A 16670-nucleotide genomic window follows, 5' to 3' on the forward strand; every position below is an offset into this window, starting at 1 on the left:
CTACTACTACTACTACTACTACTACTACTACTACTACTACTACTACTACTACTACTACTACTACTACTACTACTACTACTACTACTACTACTACTACTACTACTACTACTACTACTACTACTACTACTACTACTACTACTACTACTACTACTACTACTACTACTACTACTACTACTACTACTACTACTACTACTACTACTACTACTACTACTACTACTACTACTACTACTACTACTACTACTACTACTACTACTACTACTACTACTACTACTACTACTACTACTACTACTACTACTACTACTACTACTACTACTACTACTACTACTACTACTACTGTTTCAACACTTTAATTCCAAATATGAAATAAAGGCACGGTTGGCAACAAATACAAATACAAATACAAACAAAACAAGAAGAGTTATTTGTTTGGTTATTCTGTGAAGTGCTGTACGACGAAATTGTTGAAGGCATTCTTTGACCCGGTTGCTGCTTTCTCCTGCAATCTGGTGAACGATATTTTGTTTCGTACACAGTCTCCTTCGATTTGACTCATCCACGTTTTCCGTTGCCCCCCAGGAGCGCGTCTGGCATGGGCGTATTGATCGGGCGGGTCCCAATCGAAGGCACTGCGGGCTAATCTTCCTGGTTCCATTCTCTGGATGTGACCGTACCATTTTATCCGTTTGAGCATGATCATCGTGGATAGTTGGGGCATTCGCGATCTTGACATAATTTCATCGTTCGTTGCTTTCTCCAGATATGACACACGTAGAATTCTCCGAAGACAACCACAGTGGAAACTCTCAAGTTTTCTCTCCATTAATTTCGAAAGAGTCCAAGTCTCTGAGCTGTACAGCACGGCTGATAAAACGAGTGCTTTGTACAAATTGCACTTGAGGTGCACGCTGAGCTGCTTGCTCTTCCAGAGATTTTGGAAGTTAGCAAACCGTTGTCTACCTTCTGCAAGTTTGCAATTGACTTCCTGGAGGTCTCCATGCTTGAGGCTGACATATGATCCGAGATACTTGAACGCTTCTATGTTTTCAAACTCGTTTCCGATAACATCTTGTACTTTGCAGGAAAACACGCGTGTGGCAGCTGCTTTAGGTTTGCCACAGTATCTCGATTGGTGAACTTTTCGGCCATTGACTGTTTTGAACTTCCTTTCACACTTGTCACAGGTGAGGCTCGCCTCTAGTTGCTCGAACTTTGACTTGTCGACGACATTCTTTGACAAACCGGCTTTGCAGAATCTTGTTTGGTGCACTTTGCGTCCGGTAACTGTACTGAATTGCCGCTGACAGTTCTGACATCTTAAAGACTCTTGATCAGCCACCGCTGACCCACTCTCATTTTCTAGCGACTCTAAATCCGCTACTGCAGATTGTTGTTGTGAAGCTACCAACGCTGGCTTAGCCTCCGCTAAGCTTTTCAATCTGAGCTTCCGGCCATCTTGTGTTTCGAACCAGCCCGCTTTCTTTTTCGTTCCCAGCAGCACCTCCGTGCCGATGGTTAGTCGTGACTGGCTAGATGTCTCTGCCAGGAGTCCTAGTTTGCCTTTATGTGTTCCAGTGAGTATCTCCACGTTCTGTTGGATACTAGGCACTGCAACAACATTTGGGCTGTCGCATTTTACGCCCATATTCTTTGTTTTGGCCACATTAATCTTCAGACCAGCGGCTTCCGCTAGGGCCTCGATTCGATGTAGGTTTTCCTGCACCTCACTGTCTGAGACCCCCACGAGGGCAACATCATCAGCAAAATCTAAGTCAGCCACCAATCTCCCAATGTCTAATCCTCCATGCACCGAGTTAGCTAAAATGTAGTTGATGACAAGGCCGAATAGGATTGGGGACCACACATCACCCTGCCTAACGCCTGTTCTGACATCAAATAAGCGTCCCTTCTCACCTTCGGCTTTGACTCGACATTTGAATCCATCATAGCTGTTTCTTATGATGTTTATCACTTTTTGCGGCAGACCATAGTGTTTCATTATCTGGTACATCTGCTCACGATCGACAGAATCGAATGCCGCTCGAAAGTCTATGAAACAAAAGCTAATATCCAATTGAAACGCCATTGATTTCTCTATTATTTGACGCAGGGCAAAGAGTTGATCGGCGCATCCTCTGCTTTTTCTGAAGCCGCACTGCTCTTCCCTTAAGACGCGATCCACTGAATCTTTGCATCGATTGAGAGTAACGGAAGCGAACACTTTGCCTGGTACTGACAATAGAGAGATCCCTCGGTGGTTCGAACACTCTGACCTCTTTCCTTTACTCTTGTATAATGGGACAATTTCTGCTACCTTCCAGTCATCGGGCAGAACTTCCGTCGACCAACATTTATCTATGATGTCCCAGAGCCACTCGACAATACCCTTGTGTGCTTTCAACATCTCACAGGAAATGTTATCGGGTCCACTTGCCTTGCCATTCTTCAACCTGCGGACAGCTTCAAGCACTTCTTCAAATCGAATTGGGGTCAGGTCAATCGGCAAGCTTTCAGCTGCTTCTTCGGGATCCAATCTCGTACTGCAACTGAATGTTGAGGGATTCAGGAGTTGACTAAAATGTTCCGTCCAGCGTTCAAGTCGTTCCTCTTTCGTCCGTAAGTTGACGCCAGTGCTTGAAACTAAATTGGTCAACTGGGGCCTCCAGTTTCGGCAAATCTGCTGTGATGCCCCAAAAACCTCCTTTAAGTTGCCTCTGTCCGCGAAGCTCTGCACTTCTTGGCCTTTGCGTTCAAGCCATGCCCGTTTGTCTGCACGTAGGGCTTTTCTGACTTCCTTACAGCAGTTTGTGAACTCTAACAGCGCCTCCGCGCTGCTGTGTTTCTTTAACTGTAGATCGGCTCGTTTCCGGATAAGTTCCAGAGAATCTGGAGAAATCCAAGGTTTGTTCACTCGCTTGTCCGGAAGGAGGCATTTCACTGCTGCTTGGTTCAGGGCTTTTCGAAAATTGTCCCAAGACTGCTCTGTATTCTCGAAATCGCCGCTCTTATCAAGATGTAACTTGACCTCCTGCGTGAATAAGTCACGCGTTGTTTCATCTTGCAGCTTTGCAGAACTGATTCTGGGCGTGAAGCATGACTTTTTAGACAAAAGTTTCATAGATACTTCCGCAATGACCAGTTCGTGATCGGTAATTGTGGTTTTCCCTCTTCTGGACCTCACATTCGTCAGACATCCTCTGTATCTCTCTGCAAACAGAATGTGATCCAGCATCTTTTTTCGACAACTCGGATCGGGAGGGTTGAAGGTGTACCGATGCACTTGTCGATGCTGGAACCATGTACCACCTACGAGCAATTTGTGTGAAGTGCAAAATGATAACAACTTTTCAGAGTTTTCATTTTCTTCACCCATTCCAAACGGGCCTCTGCAGCTCATGGTGTCATTCAACTGGTGTCCAGGCTCTGCATTGAGGTCACCGATGACACAAATACGCTCCCTATGTTTGAAACTGGAAACTAGGTCTGAAAGTAGACTCCAAAACAAATCCTTCTCTTGGAGACTAGCTTCATTCGTAGGTGCGTAGCAGACAACAACAGCTAGATTGGCTCTCCTCTGAGCCGCGAACTTGACGTAGCAAATACGTTCACTTAGAGCCACTTGTTCTACGATGCTGTTTATCAATGACTTCTTTACAGCAACGCCCACTCCTCCTTGTCTCGACTTTACACCAGACAACCACGAGTCAGACAGGTAGAGCTTGTGGTCTCCGAGATCAATTTCTTGCTCCTGCAATCTCGTCTCCTGCACTCCCAGAATATCCAACTTGTATCGCGCCAGATCCATTTTCAAAGCCTCTAGAGATCCGGCTTGGGTCAGTGTTCTGACGTTTAAAGTTGCAATTCTGAGTTGGTTCCTCGGGAGATTCTTAGCACCCCTTACCCGGGACTCGGGGCCATGGTTGATTGTACTCATTGCTTTGGTGTTTGAAGGCTGAGATACGACTAGTTGCGCCACAAACTAGAAGACCAGTGCCTCGTTAGCTCGACCATGTGAGCGTAGAGCCGCAGCACATGACCTACCCCCAGGGGACACCACGTGGAGGTGAGGTTGGATTTTGTCCCCCACTACTACTACTACTACTACTACTACTACTACTACTACTACTACTACTACTACTACTACTACTACTACTACTACTACTACTACTACTACTACTACTACTACTACTACTACTACTACTACTACTACTACTACTACTACTACTACTACTACTACTACTACTACTACTACTACTACTACTACTACTACTACTACTAGTACTACTACTACTACTACTACTACTACTGCTACTACTACTACTACTAACTCAAAAGGCTGTGGGTTCTTTCGTACAAGTAATCTTGAAATTCCAATTCTCTCAATGTAAATGTTTATAGATGTTGACCACTATGCTTGTCTACTCTGATTTATTTTTTGAGCTTATTCCTGGCAATGTCCCTGCTCGCTAAGTATTCCAGCTTCAATGTAATTTGTTCTTCGTGTTAGGAAAAATTTTATGTTGATCACAAATATGTTCTGTTAGCAGATAGCAAACTAAAAAGATGCAAAACGCGAGCGCTTAAAATGGATGATTTCGGACTAGGTGCGATGGAAACAAAATCTTCAAATAACGCTACTCATGTCATTTACTAAAATTCGGCAGTTTATAGAAAATTGCACTCATTATTCGTGTGCTAATCTTCAAAAATTTAAATTTAAAGTTAAAACCACAAAAAAACGTTTTGTTGAATATTTAAATTTTCAAAATTGCCTCTTAGATAAATGAATAGTTTGGTCATTATATTTCAGTTGAAAAAATTCCTAAAAGCTCCTACTTGTCTATCTATTGGAACACGTTCATGCAGTTTGATCATTTCGCTGCTCAGTTTCTCCTTAAATTTAGTTTTTCTTTTGGCTCTCAATCGGTAAAATTTATTCCACTTCCTAGAAAAATTTCTGATCAGGGTCCTGTCACATCATTTGGATTGGCACTTATTCTTTGGAAAAAACTGGACAGTTTTGAAGTTTTTGGTCAGTCCCTATTTTTTCAAAAATCCTGAATGAGTAGTTTTTGGTTTCTTAACTGCTTTTTTTGAATTGTGAGAGAAGGTCAGAAATTTAAGAAGACAAACATTTTTATTGAAAAGTTCTGCTGGTAAAATTTTGTCTTTCAACAAAAGATCTCTTGCACTGTCAAACTTTTAGCGCAAGTCGCAAACCGTTATTCCCCAGTTTATTTGTTTATTAACTCTCTGAAGTGACATAACCGACAACAATTGGAAAGAAACTGCACTGAAATTGAGATGGACAAAACAGGGGATTTAAAGAGACCAATTCTTGCTTTTAATGGTAGAAGATTTATCTCTGTTTAAATTTAGCATAATCTACCCCATATAACTGTCAGTATGTTCAAATACACTGTTAATTTCACATAAGAGGTTTTCATAGGATTTGGAATGACAAATAAAGCACTTGTCATCTGCAAACTGTAAAAGGTCCTCTCTTTTTTTCATCTTTTTCTGAGAAATCCTTGATAAACACTATGAAAATTAAAAGTCCGAGAACCGTTTCTTGAGGTACTCCGTGATTGATTGTTACCCAGTTCGAATATGCAATGCTGTTCTTTACGCAATATTTTATGTTAGACAAAAACAATTCTAGCATTGCAATTGATTCTGTGATAAGTCCATTTTTGGTAATTTTTGCAAGAAAGTTTTGTGTGATAAAAGCTTTGGCTAAATCCAGAAATATATCAACAACAGTTTCACTTTCTAACAAACTGTTCACTGATTCCGTCTACGGTATAATAGTGTCATTCGAAGATTTTCTTTTCAGAAACCCAAATTCATTTTTCTTGATTATTTCATACTTTTCAACATGTTCTAGCATTTGTTGGAGAAAAATTCTTTCAAAAATTTTTGCAAGAGTTGGTGTAACTGAAATTGTTCTGTAGTTTTCTGCTTCCAGTGATCGCCTTTTTTGTAAATTGGAGTACATATGCTTTTTAAAGTACTTCGGGAAAATATTTTTTGATATGCATTTGTTTATTGCAAACTGTAGATGTGTTCCAATAGACACTTTGCTACACTTGCAGGACCATGTTTTAAGTAATCCAGGACCCGCAGCTTTGTTTTGTGGTAATTGATCAATTATAGTAAACAGTTCTTTTCTCGTTATATGTCTGAAGGAAAACACACTTTTGTCAAAAGCATAGTCCGGTAACTCAACCTTGTCTGTGTTGCCTTCGTTTAAACCTAATTTAGAAAAAACTATATTAATTTTGTTCAAGATTTCTTTTTCATCTTTCAAAATATCTTGGTTAAACCGAATACTAGAAAATTTGCTATTTTTATCCTCGTGTTCTATTTTTGTTTTATTGAGTTCCCACTGTTGCTTTGAATCAAGACTTTCGACTCGCTCTTCTAAGTTGTCTGTTTTTATGGTTTCTTATTCTTTTGTATGAGTTATATGTGTCAACGTCTGCTTTTTTTTCCAACTATTGAAAAGCCTGTTTTTTTCGTTAATAACATTCAAAATTTTTCTTGATAACTATTTTTGTTGGTTTTGACGATGGCTCTCCCATATTAATAGGAGCTACAATATTCCGAATATTTTTTTGAAATATTCGACAATTTTTCAAACGTTGTGTTTGTTTTGTTTTGTTGATACATGGCACTCCAATCCACTGATGCAAATTTTGTTAAGATTACCTCTAGTAAATATTCTAGTATCCCTATAAAAAAACTGCGTTTTGTTGTTTTCAATAATCAATGTCCATTGACGAAAGAAAAACTTGTGTTAAATCATCATTTCCAAACAACTGCTCAAATAACGGTTGTATCAAAAACGGTCATCTTGTGATTAAGCAGTGATCAATCAGTGTTTCCTGATTTCCATTTGTCCAGTTTGCGGTTTTTTATTTACTAATTCAAGCCCATTGTTGGAAGCAAATTCTGTCAATACCTCTCTTTTTCTCTTTGATTGAAATAATTTATGTTATAGCCTCCGAATAGTATTACATTATCTGTTATTGATTATGCGCCTAATATTTCTGTTGACATCTCGTCCAGAAAAAAGTCGCTTAAATTTTTGTTGTAACAATAAGAAACGTTTGTTAGAAGTTTTTCCTTGAATGGTGCTTGTTTTCCAACTCATAATGATTCAAAAAAACTTCTGTTAATAGAGTTGAGATCATTCATTATTTTTTGTTTGAATGTATTTGGTACTGCTTTCGAACGCATTTTCAATGAAAATTTTGAAAGCGTTTTCCAAAAATGCTTTGTTACTCAAATGAAAACATTTGTTCGTTTGTATAAATTTATGCAATAGAGTCTGGTGGGCGCTCTCCTATCAAAAAATATCCTGCAAGTGATTTAGTGAAGGATGAGGAACTCAATCAATATATGGTGAATCTTTGTTATACCTGATATTTTACTAATGCTATAATTGGATTATTGCATGTATAGAACATGTAGCAGTGAAAGATTCAAGAGGAAGATGTGAAAAATCTAAGTAAAATAATTGAGCAAAAATTGAACTCGGCATAGCATGTATACTCAAGTCGCCAAAGGACTCATTTATACATGAGTCGCTTGGCTCCGTTCTCGAAGGTCAGGATAAACTCCAAGATAGTATTGTTTCATTTGACAAAACCATGATAGAGGAAAGAAACGTAGCGGACAATATGCAAGGATTTAGGGTCAGTGTTTTACAGTTGTCCAAACTGTTTGATTTAGTTAACAACCTTGATAAGCCCGCACTTGATAATCACAATAAAACAAACTGTTCGAATCGGTTAGAATTCCCGAGGTTTGCAATAAGATTTTTAGCGAAAACACAATCGAGACCAGTGCAAAGCATGAAGACCTATTCCCTGACTTAAACATCAATGTTGCTCTGTCAATTGTACGCCGAATTGGTAAGTTTGATGCAAAGAGAGCAGGACCTGGAACAGCTATGGTGCTCCAGGTCCGCGAGGCAGCAGTTGTCGATGATCTGCGAGGCAGCAGTTTTGGCCTCTGAATTTTGTTGTACTCTTTTATGGTATTTATTCTTGGAGCCAGCAGTTTACATCATTCACTGGAGAAGTGGTCCCAAGTAAACCAACCGACAATTATTTGGTAAAAATATTACTGCGGTCCTGGGCCTCAACCTTCATCCAGGAAGCCAAGCGAAACTAAAAGTGGTACAGAATCGTCTAGGTGAAATCCCGCTTGGTGAAACAAATATTTTGGGGCACGACGTTATTAACAACTCGATCACAAAGCACTCGTCAGATATTACTGTGTTACACAAAATCCGAGTATTCATCAGTGGTATAGTCTACTGCCATAGAAAAGGAGCCGCAAACGTGTTTGAAGACTTTGTTCAACGAGAATTCCAACTCTCCACATTATCAAGGACCTCTTGTCAACGAAAAAGCAGAAAGATACCACTATTACCTTTCAATATTCAGAGCTTCATCAATATTGGAAAATTGAAATAAAATTTTTTACGATCGTTAAGAAGTATCACGGTGATCTGAAACAAATCAAGCAGAAGCAGCGTCCATCAAAAATAAAAAGAGAAAAATGATTAAAGTGACTTTGTTAGTAATTTCCGTCCGTAGTAAGGTTAATGGTTAGGATAAGTAAAATCTGTTTTCTGTTTTTCCAGCAAACTGGTGTCCTTGATTAAGTTATTGGGATAAGGTTAGCAAGAAAAGCATTAACCCTTCCTCGCATTACCGCGTGCTGAAGTACCTAGAAGTTACACAAACTATACCAAAAGAAACAAACGTGAAGCGCAAAGCCTTGAAATTACACCCAGATCAGTAAACTGCACTTCATGCAACGGCAAATTAAGAAACAAAAATATGTTTTTTTTGCAATAAGACGTTACTCATGACTCCAGAATGCACGTGGAAGCACTGAATAAGCAAATCGAAAAATCAAACGAATTCATGAACTCAATCAAAGCTGAACTCCCAGAGTTAAAAATAATGCCACAATCTTATGCCGCTTCGTTGGGGACAATTGCGAAAAGGAAAGTGTTCTACCCGAGTACAAATGACAATGGAATGGGTATTCGAGTAAGAGGATTCCAAGAAAATAAATCAAAGTCACCAGACGAAAGACTTCATGCCGATATGAATGCTATTGAAGAGATCTTGTGTTACCTAAAAGTAGAGGACAAGCGAATCTGCACGGTCACGCGTATTGGAAAATAAAAACCATAAAAGCGTCCGAGAACCATCCTCATAAATCTAGAGAGCCCTATTAGCAAAGAGCTAGTGCTGAAATCAGCCTTCAGACTTTAAAAATTCAATCGACCAGTCTTCATAATCCCTGAGCTTACTCCAGAGCAGTTAAAAATTGAAAATGAGTGGAGTAAAAAAGGACTCTTGAGGACAACCTCATGTTCTCAAAGACAGAAGACAAAGTCCAGAACCTGGTCGTTGAGACCAAACAAGGTGACAAATGGGTGGATTACAAAGACAATCTGATTGAAAACAATTTCGCTGGCGGATCGTCAACCGACGAGAACTGACTACAAAAAATAACAATGTTATCTTAGAACGTCTGTAGTATTCTGAAACCCGAGCTTCGAATCAAATTAGAAAACTGCCTGAAAACTTTCGACTTTGATATCATCTGTCTCACCGAAACCTGGCTGACGGCTGAAATTTCAGATTGTGCACTTTTTATACCAAACTATGAAATCAACAGAAAGGCCAGACAGTCAACTGAACGCAAATCAAAACACGGCGGTGTTTTAATAGCTGTCAAAAAGGCATTCCATTTGAAACAGTTAACCATAAACTAACTCATGACGGCTTTTTGGCACTAAAAATAACAATCAGCGAGACCTCAACTCTATTGGTCTGCAAGTATAATCCCCCACACGAATCAAGTCATTGTGGAAAACGAGTAAAAAAGGACTCTTTAGGACAACCTCATGTTCTCAAAGACAGAAGACAAAGTCCAGAACCTGGTCGTTGAGACCAAACAAGGTGACAAATGGGTGGATTACAAAGACAATCTGATTGAAAACAATTTCGCTGGCGGATCGTCAACCGACGACAACTGACTACAAAAAATAACAATGTTATCTTAGAACGTCTGTAGTATTCTGAAACCCGAGCTTCGAATGAAATTAGAAAACTGCCTGAAAACTTTCGACTTTGATATCATCTGTCTCACCGAAACCTGGCTGACGGCTGAAATTTCAGATTGTGCACTTTTTATACCAAATTATAAAATCAACAGAAAGGACAGACAGTCAACTGAACGCAAATCAAAACACGGCGGTGTTTTAATAGCTGTCAAAAAGGCATTCCATTTGAAACAGTTAACCATAAACTAACTCATGACGGCTTTTTGGCACTAAAAATAACAATCAGCGAGACCTCAACTCTATTGGTCTGCATGTATAATCCCCCACACGAATCAAGTCATTGAGGAAAATGCCTTCAAACCCTTCTGTTTTAGGGATGTTGACGACTTATTAAACCAATGGTACACATGGATTAGACACAATATCAATAATCACATTCCTAAAGTAACGAAACATCGAGCAGCACTGCCTCCTTGGGCCAGCAACGAAACATCTCACATGATGAAGCAGTTCAATGCCAAAAAAAAGATTGGAAAAATATGAATCTTAGTAGACTCCTCAAACTAAAGATGCTGGAGAAGCAGATTTTGAAACAAGTGGACAACGATCTAAACATTTTCGAAGACAAAATTTTCAAAAGCAGGCGTCTTAGCAGTAAATAAAAATACCTGAACCGTATCCGAAACCTGAAACGTCTCTATTTTGCCAGCAACAATCAAATTCGGTAATGAAAAAGCCAGTAGTGACAGCGAAAAAGCCATCCTTTTCAATTTGTTCTTCAAAAGTGAATATAACAGTAAAGAACCTCCTTGACTGATTTACACAAAAAGCAATATTAACTTTATAAAAACATCGCGCCTGGAAATTGAAGAGCTCTCACAAAACTTAGACCTGAAGAAATCAAGAGGCCCCAATATCCTGCAAAATATTATGCTCAGAAATTGCGCTAAGACTATGAGTAAATCTCTCTTTTTTACTCTTCCAAACTATTCTGAATAAAGGAATTTTCCCGAAACTCTGTAGACAAAGCCAAATCACGCCAGTATATAAAGAGGGAAGTAAAGCCGATGTCAACTGCCATAGACCCATATGTCTTTTAAGCTCTGTCTCAAAGCTGTCGGAAAGAAAAAATTTCAACCGAATATACTCACATTGCAAAGACAACCTCTTTGAAAACCACTTTGGATTTAGACACAGGAGGTCCGCTACAACTCAACTACTACTTTTTCTAGAATATTTGTACGGCAAACTTGACAATGTGAAAACGAAAAAGTTGTCAGTCCTCTACTTAGACTTTGCAAAGGCCTTCGACAGTCTCCCACAACAAACCAATTGAAAAATTGCAGTTATAAATGAAACTTATAAATAAACTTCATAAATGACCTTTCATTAGAAACTCCTCCCTCTGAAAATTTCGGTTTCGCAGACGACTTCAAACTGATTAGCGTAAATAAAAAAGAATTTAAGAAAAGCGTGGAAGGAATCAAAAACTGGTGCGATCGAAATCACATGACACTAAATGCGTCAAAATGTAAACTTCTCTCTCTCAAAAGCGAACAAAAAGCCTCACTAAAAATTAGGAGCTAGGAGAGGTTGATAGTCAACAGGTCCTTGGTTTGTTTATCTCCAAAAATCTTAATTGGAATAGCAACTGTAATCACCGGCTTTCGAAAGCAACAAAAGTATTCAATTATTTTCAGTATTAAAAATAAATTGAATGCCTACACTGTCTATGTCGTGTCAGTACTATCATATTGTTCTCAAGCTTGGCCTCAAAACAGAATGCAGATTGAAAAAAATGAAAAGCTAAAAAAAAAGAGCCAATTCATGGTTACTAAGCGGAAGGAACTGCACCTACAAAAAAAGCTAATAGCACTTAAACTGTTGCTCCTAAGCCTGTATTTCGAACTACACGATTTACTACATTTACTCTCGTTAGTTGACAATAAATTCGACATCAAAGTACACTTCGAATTTTAAGATTTTGAAAAGACTAGACAAAGCGCAAGAGGGGAATTAAAATTGCAAACAATTGTCTAGGGAAGACTGATGAAAACTTCCTTCACAGAGCCAAACTACTTTACAACATCTTTTCCAATGTTCCTTCTAATTCAACACAACTATCGAGCAAAAAAACTGTGATTGAGATCTACTGGAATTTCTTTAAAACAAAATACGACTTTAACAACAACTGCATGTGGAGAATCTTATGTAAATGTGGGATATGCAACCAACGATTGAAAGTCGGTTAGAAATAGGACACGAAAACAAGGGTGCCTTGGAGCTTTAAAACCAAAGAATTGACCCATAAATTTGTAATTGATCCAAAATTTGTAGTTCAGTGATGAAGTTCTAGCCTAGCTGTCAACGAAGCGGTGAGTTTGCGCAATAACAAGTCTCCTAAACACCAGCTGTTTGATAAACTTTGTGAGGGGATTTCTCTTTACAAATGCTGTTACCAAGGAAAGTCCCCATGTTCTATTAATTACTGAAACTTGTCTAACTGCTTCAATAGGCGATGGTGAACTGTTGCTTTACAATTTTTATTATACGCTCGGATTGGGAGACGAAAGGTACCCAAGGTTCACATGTCGAAGTGGGACTGGCTCTTCCTAAGCCATTTACTGCTAATCAAGTAGATGTTTGGACATACCTGACAGCTGCAATCTGGCGCAAATTACCTGCCCCTCCCTCAACTTTGTTTTTTGCGTTTTCTGTAATCCATCCGCAAATAGTAAATACAAATGTACGAAGTGTGAATTCGAAACATTGCTGCAGTACATAGACAAGTTTCGTAAGTCTATACCCCCATAATTTGTGGACATATACTCTGCCCTAATAGCCTGTGGAGCTTCGAAAGTACACATCCATATTAAAGTCCAAAGCTATGCTTCAAGAGTCAAAAAATGAAAGACCTGGTTTTAACGAGCAAAGAAAAAATGCTTTGAAAATGCCGCGTAATCAAAATCGACTGCTAAAATTCTCCTAGCTGTTAGTTCACAATACAAGAAGCCTCCTAAATTTAGATAGTCGAAAAAGTTTTCCTGTCACTGCTGAAACCTCTGCAGATGACATCATCAATTTAACTGAAACTTGGTTGACAGCTGACATCAGCAATAGTGGTCTTTTCCTGTGAATTTATCATCTTTTCAGAAGCCAAATAAATATAAAACTGAAAGGCAAGCATGGAGGTGTAGGGATTGGCAACCGGAACAACATTACTTTTTTCGCAATTGATTTCAACATTTGAACGACAAACTAACGTCTGCGTTTACAGATTCACTCATAACTAATAATGATGAAAAAATACTTATTGTGTGTTGATGAACAGCAAATACCCAGTCACAATTGACGAATTCAACTCTTTCTTCTGCTTTTTAGACAACGATGACTGGAGAGTGATAAAGGCCATAGTAGTATGAGATTTTAGTGTTACTTCTGTCTATAGGGAAAAAACTTGAGCCGGCCGACATATATGAGAAAAAATTGGTGGATCCATTTGATTGCCAAAATTTAATTCCCGTTGTTTTTCCCCACATGTGGTAAAAACACTCAATGATGTTTTGTTAATAATGACAGCCTAGTTATCGACGTCAAATGCCATGCCCCTCTGCTCAAAATTTTTTAGACTATCTGATCACATACCTATATTATCAGATCTTGATCATAGATCTTGACCTGAGTCCTGCTAAAAATGATGAAACCAACATGCACAGAATTTTGATCTTTGTAGATGCGATTATGTTGGTTTAAACGAAAATCTGAGACTAAACCCCTTTAATCTTATTTGTGGTAGCAACTGTGATCTGATGCTCAGCGAGTGGTACTGTTAGTTATTCGAGGATATAACAAATTCACATTAGGACGGAGTAAGCATAGATCTAACTTGCCCTCCCCCTTGATCACGCCTGCGACATCACATCTATTGAAAAAGCTTAACACATTTCAGAGAAAACAGATTTCACTAGACCACGATGAATCATTGAGACTCAAGATAGAAACGTCGAGAAACAGTCTAGCAGAAACCGTAGACATAGACCAGAAAAAATACGAATAAAAAAATTTCAACTTACGGAATTCCCAAGCCGTGTAGAAGTATTTTAAAAGCTTACGAAAAGGACCGTCAATTCTGCCTCAGGTTAAATGGACAAAGACTGTAATGTAGGAAAACTGTTATGCTGAAAAGCCTCTCTTTTTATTAAATATTTCATTTCAGTTTTCACAGTGTTATGGGTCTTAAAAACATTAATGAAAATAAATTTTTTAACAATTGTACTGTGACTGAAGAAGCAGTACTTAAATTACTTGGGTCATTAGACGTATTAAAGTCATGTGGGCCTGATAACTTGCATGCAGTTGTCCTCAGAAGCTGCTCGAAAGAACTTGAAAAATGAAATCCATCTTTCTGTTATTAAGCAATTTTAGGCGCCTCTGAACCTATCCTAACGAATGGGCTATAGGAGCAGTATGTTCAATTTTTGAGAGAAAAGGATCAAAAGAAGATGTGACTAATTGTTGTATTGTAACACTATAATGCATTGTCCCGGAAGTTCTAGAAAAATTTGTGTATAGCTCAATTGTGAATTTTTTCAAAAGACTCATAACAGATTCACAGTACGGTTTTTGTGAAAGAAGATCAGTTGTTCTTCAAATGATTACCTACTTAGTTAAAATATACAAGATCAGTTCTGGGAACAATCCAGCAAATAGCTCATTTCTCTTTGATTTTTTCGACCAAAGCTTTCGACCAAATTGATCATGGAATGCTCTCACGTAAGATCAATTGCATTGGAATAGGCGGCAAGCTTTTCAAGATTGTTAAGACTTACCTGAGCGGCACACTGCAGTACGTGAAATTTGGAAATTCAAAATTGAGGAATTCGCCGGTCACCTCTGTTGTACCTCCGGGCTCAATACTTTGAACCCTACTTTTTATTATTTTCATTAATTACTTACGTAAAACTGTTTTCAACTCCAAATTCTTCCTTTTTGCTGACGATCTCAAATTATTATATAATGAAAATCTTGGAAACGCACATGGTATCAAACAAGATCTGGATTCAATTTTGCGCTGGAGTTACGAAAAAAACATCAGCTTCAATTTATCGAAATGTCAGTACAAAAATTTCAATTTCAAGTCGAGATTAAGTACGGTTTTAGGGCAATGGTCTCTAGAGCAATCAAGAATGAACGACAGCCTCACTTGGAAGGAAAATGTAGAATTGCAGACTCGAAAAGCCAATGAATTTTTCAAACAAATTGAAAGAAACACATATCTACTGAACGTTACTACAAAACTAAATCACTATAACAGTACACTTATTCCAATCTTATTAATCTATGGATCTAACTCTTTTATGGCTTCAAAATCTGACATGCGACTCCTGGAAAAACTTCGAGAAAATATTCGAAATGGTTTCTATTGAACCTTAATTATTGCGATCCCTGAACTTATTACCTCTCAGCTACTACATTGTGCAAACAGATCTTCTCTTGCTATCGAAATTGGTGAACAATTATAATGCGTTCAACATCAGCGAGCATATGAATTTTGTTGTTGTTGTTGTTGGTGTTGAGATTATCGGCAAAGGGATCGCTCCCTGTATTCGACCATATCAGATTGCTACTTTTCTGTTGTCTCTGTAGTTTGGGCAGTCACACAGGATTCTCCAGGTGCACGGCGTCAGTTCATTGAAGTTGGCCATGAAAATTTGGGTGAAAGATCTGATTAGTGCCATCTTTAGGTCACGTGGTTCTTGGTTGTCAATGCACGGTGGTAGTCCATTGGCTAGTCGAAGTGTCCTGCAAACAAAGCTGGAGCGAGCAAACTGTGATTTGAAGTAAGGTACGTGGAAATTGGGACCGATTCTTCTTGAGTTCTTATTTAACAAGCATAGTTTCCCCAACTCCGACTCAGAAAATCACGTTGTAATTCTGGAGAGCGTAAGAAGATCTCTTATCTGCAAAAACATTGGCAGGGTTTAGAGATTTAGTTGGCTTAGACGGCTTTTGTAATCGCTGAAATATTCATTGATTATCCATTTGGTGACATGTTTTCGAAAATTTTCCAAAAGACGCGAGTTTTTCATGCTTGCCCACCAACATGTTGACCCGAAAGCAATTATTGGAATGATAAATGATTTGTAGAGACAAAGTTTGGTTTTCATTGAGGTCTTCGGTGAAACGTTTCTTTTTACCATCCATAAAACTGACGTAGCTTCTTTTATTTTTGTTTCGATATGCATTTTCCATGTAAGGCTCTGACTGAAGTATACACCAAGATCTCGGACATTTTGCAAATTTGGTACGCTTTCACCTTTCAGGTTCAAATTTTCTGTTTTGTCACTATCTGAGGTTTTTTTGTTAAACAATAAACCACACTTTGGAACTGATAATTCCATTCTATTCGATACAGTCCAATCTAATAATTTGCTTGTTTCTTCTTGAGCTACATCGAAAAAAAATTTTTTTGTAGAGTTGTAACAGCAGTGTGACATCGTCAGCAAATAAGTGGGGCTTGGCTGTCTCAAAAATGTTCGGAAGTTCTTTGATAAAAAACAGAAAGAGTATTGGAGCG

Source organism: Convolutriloba macropyga, chromosome 9 (genome assembly GCF_964194025.1).
Source record: "Convolutriloba macropyga chromosome 9, txConMacr16.3, whole genome shotgun sequence".
NCBI classification, from domain to species: domain Eukaryota; kingdom Metazoa; phylum Xenacoelomorpha; order Acoela; family Convolutidae; genus Convolutriloba; species Convolutriloba macropyga.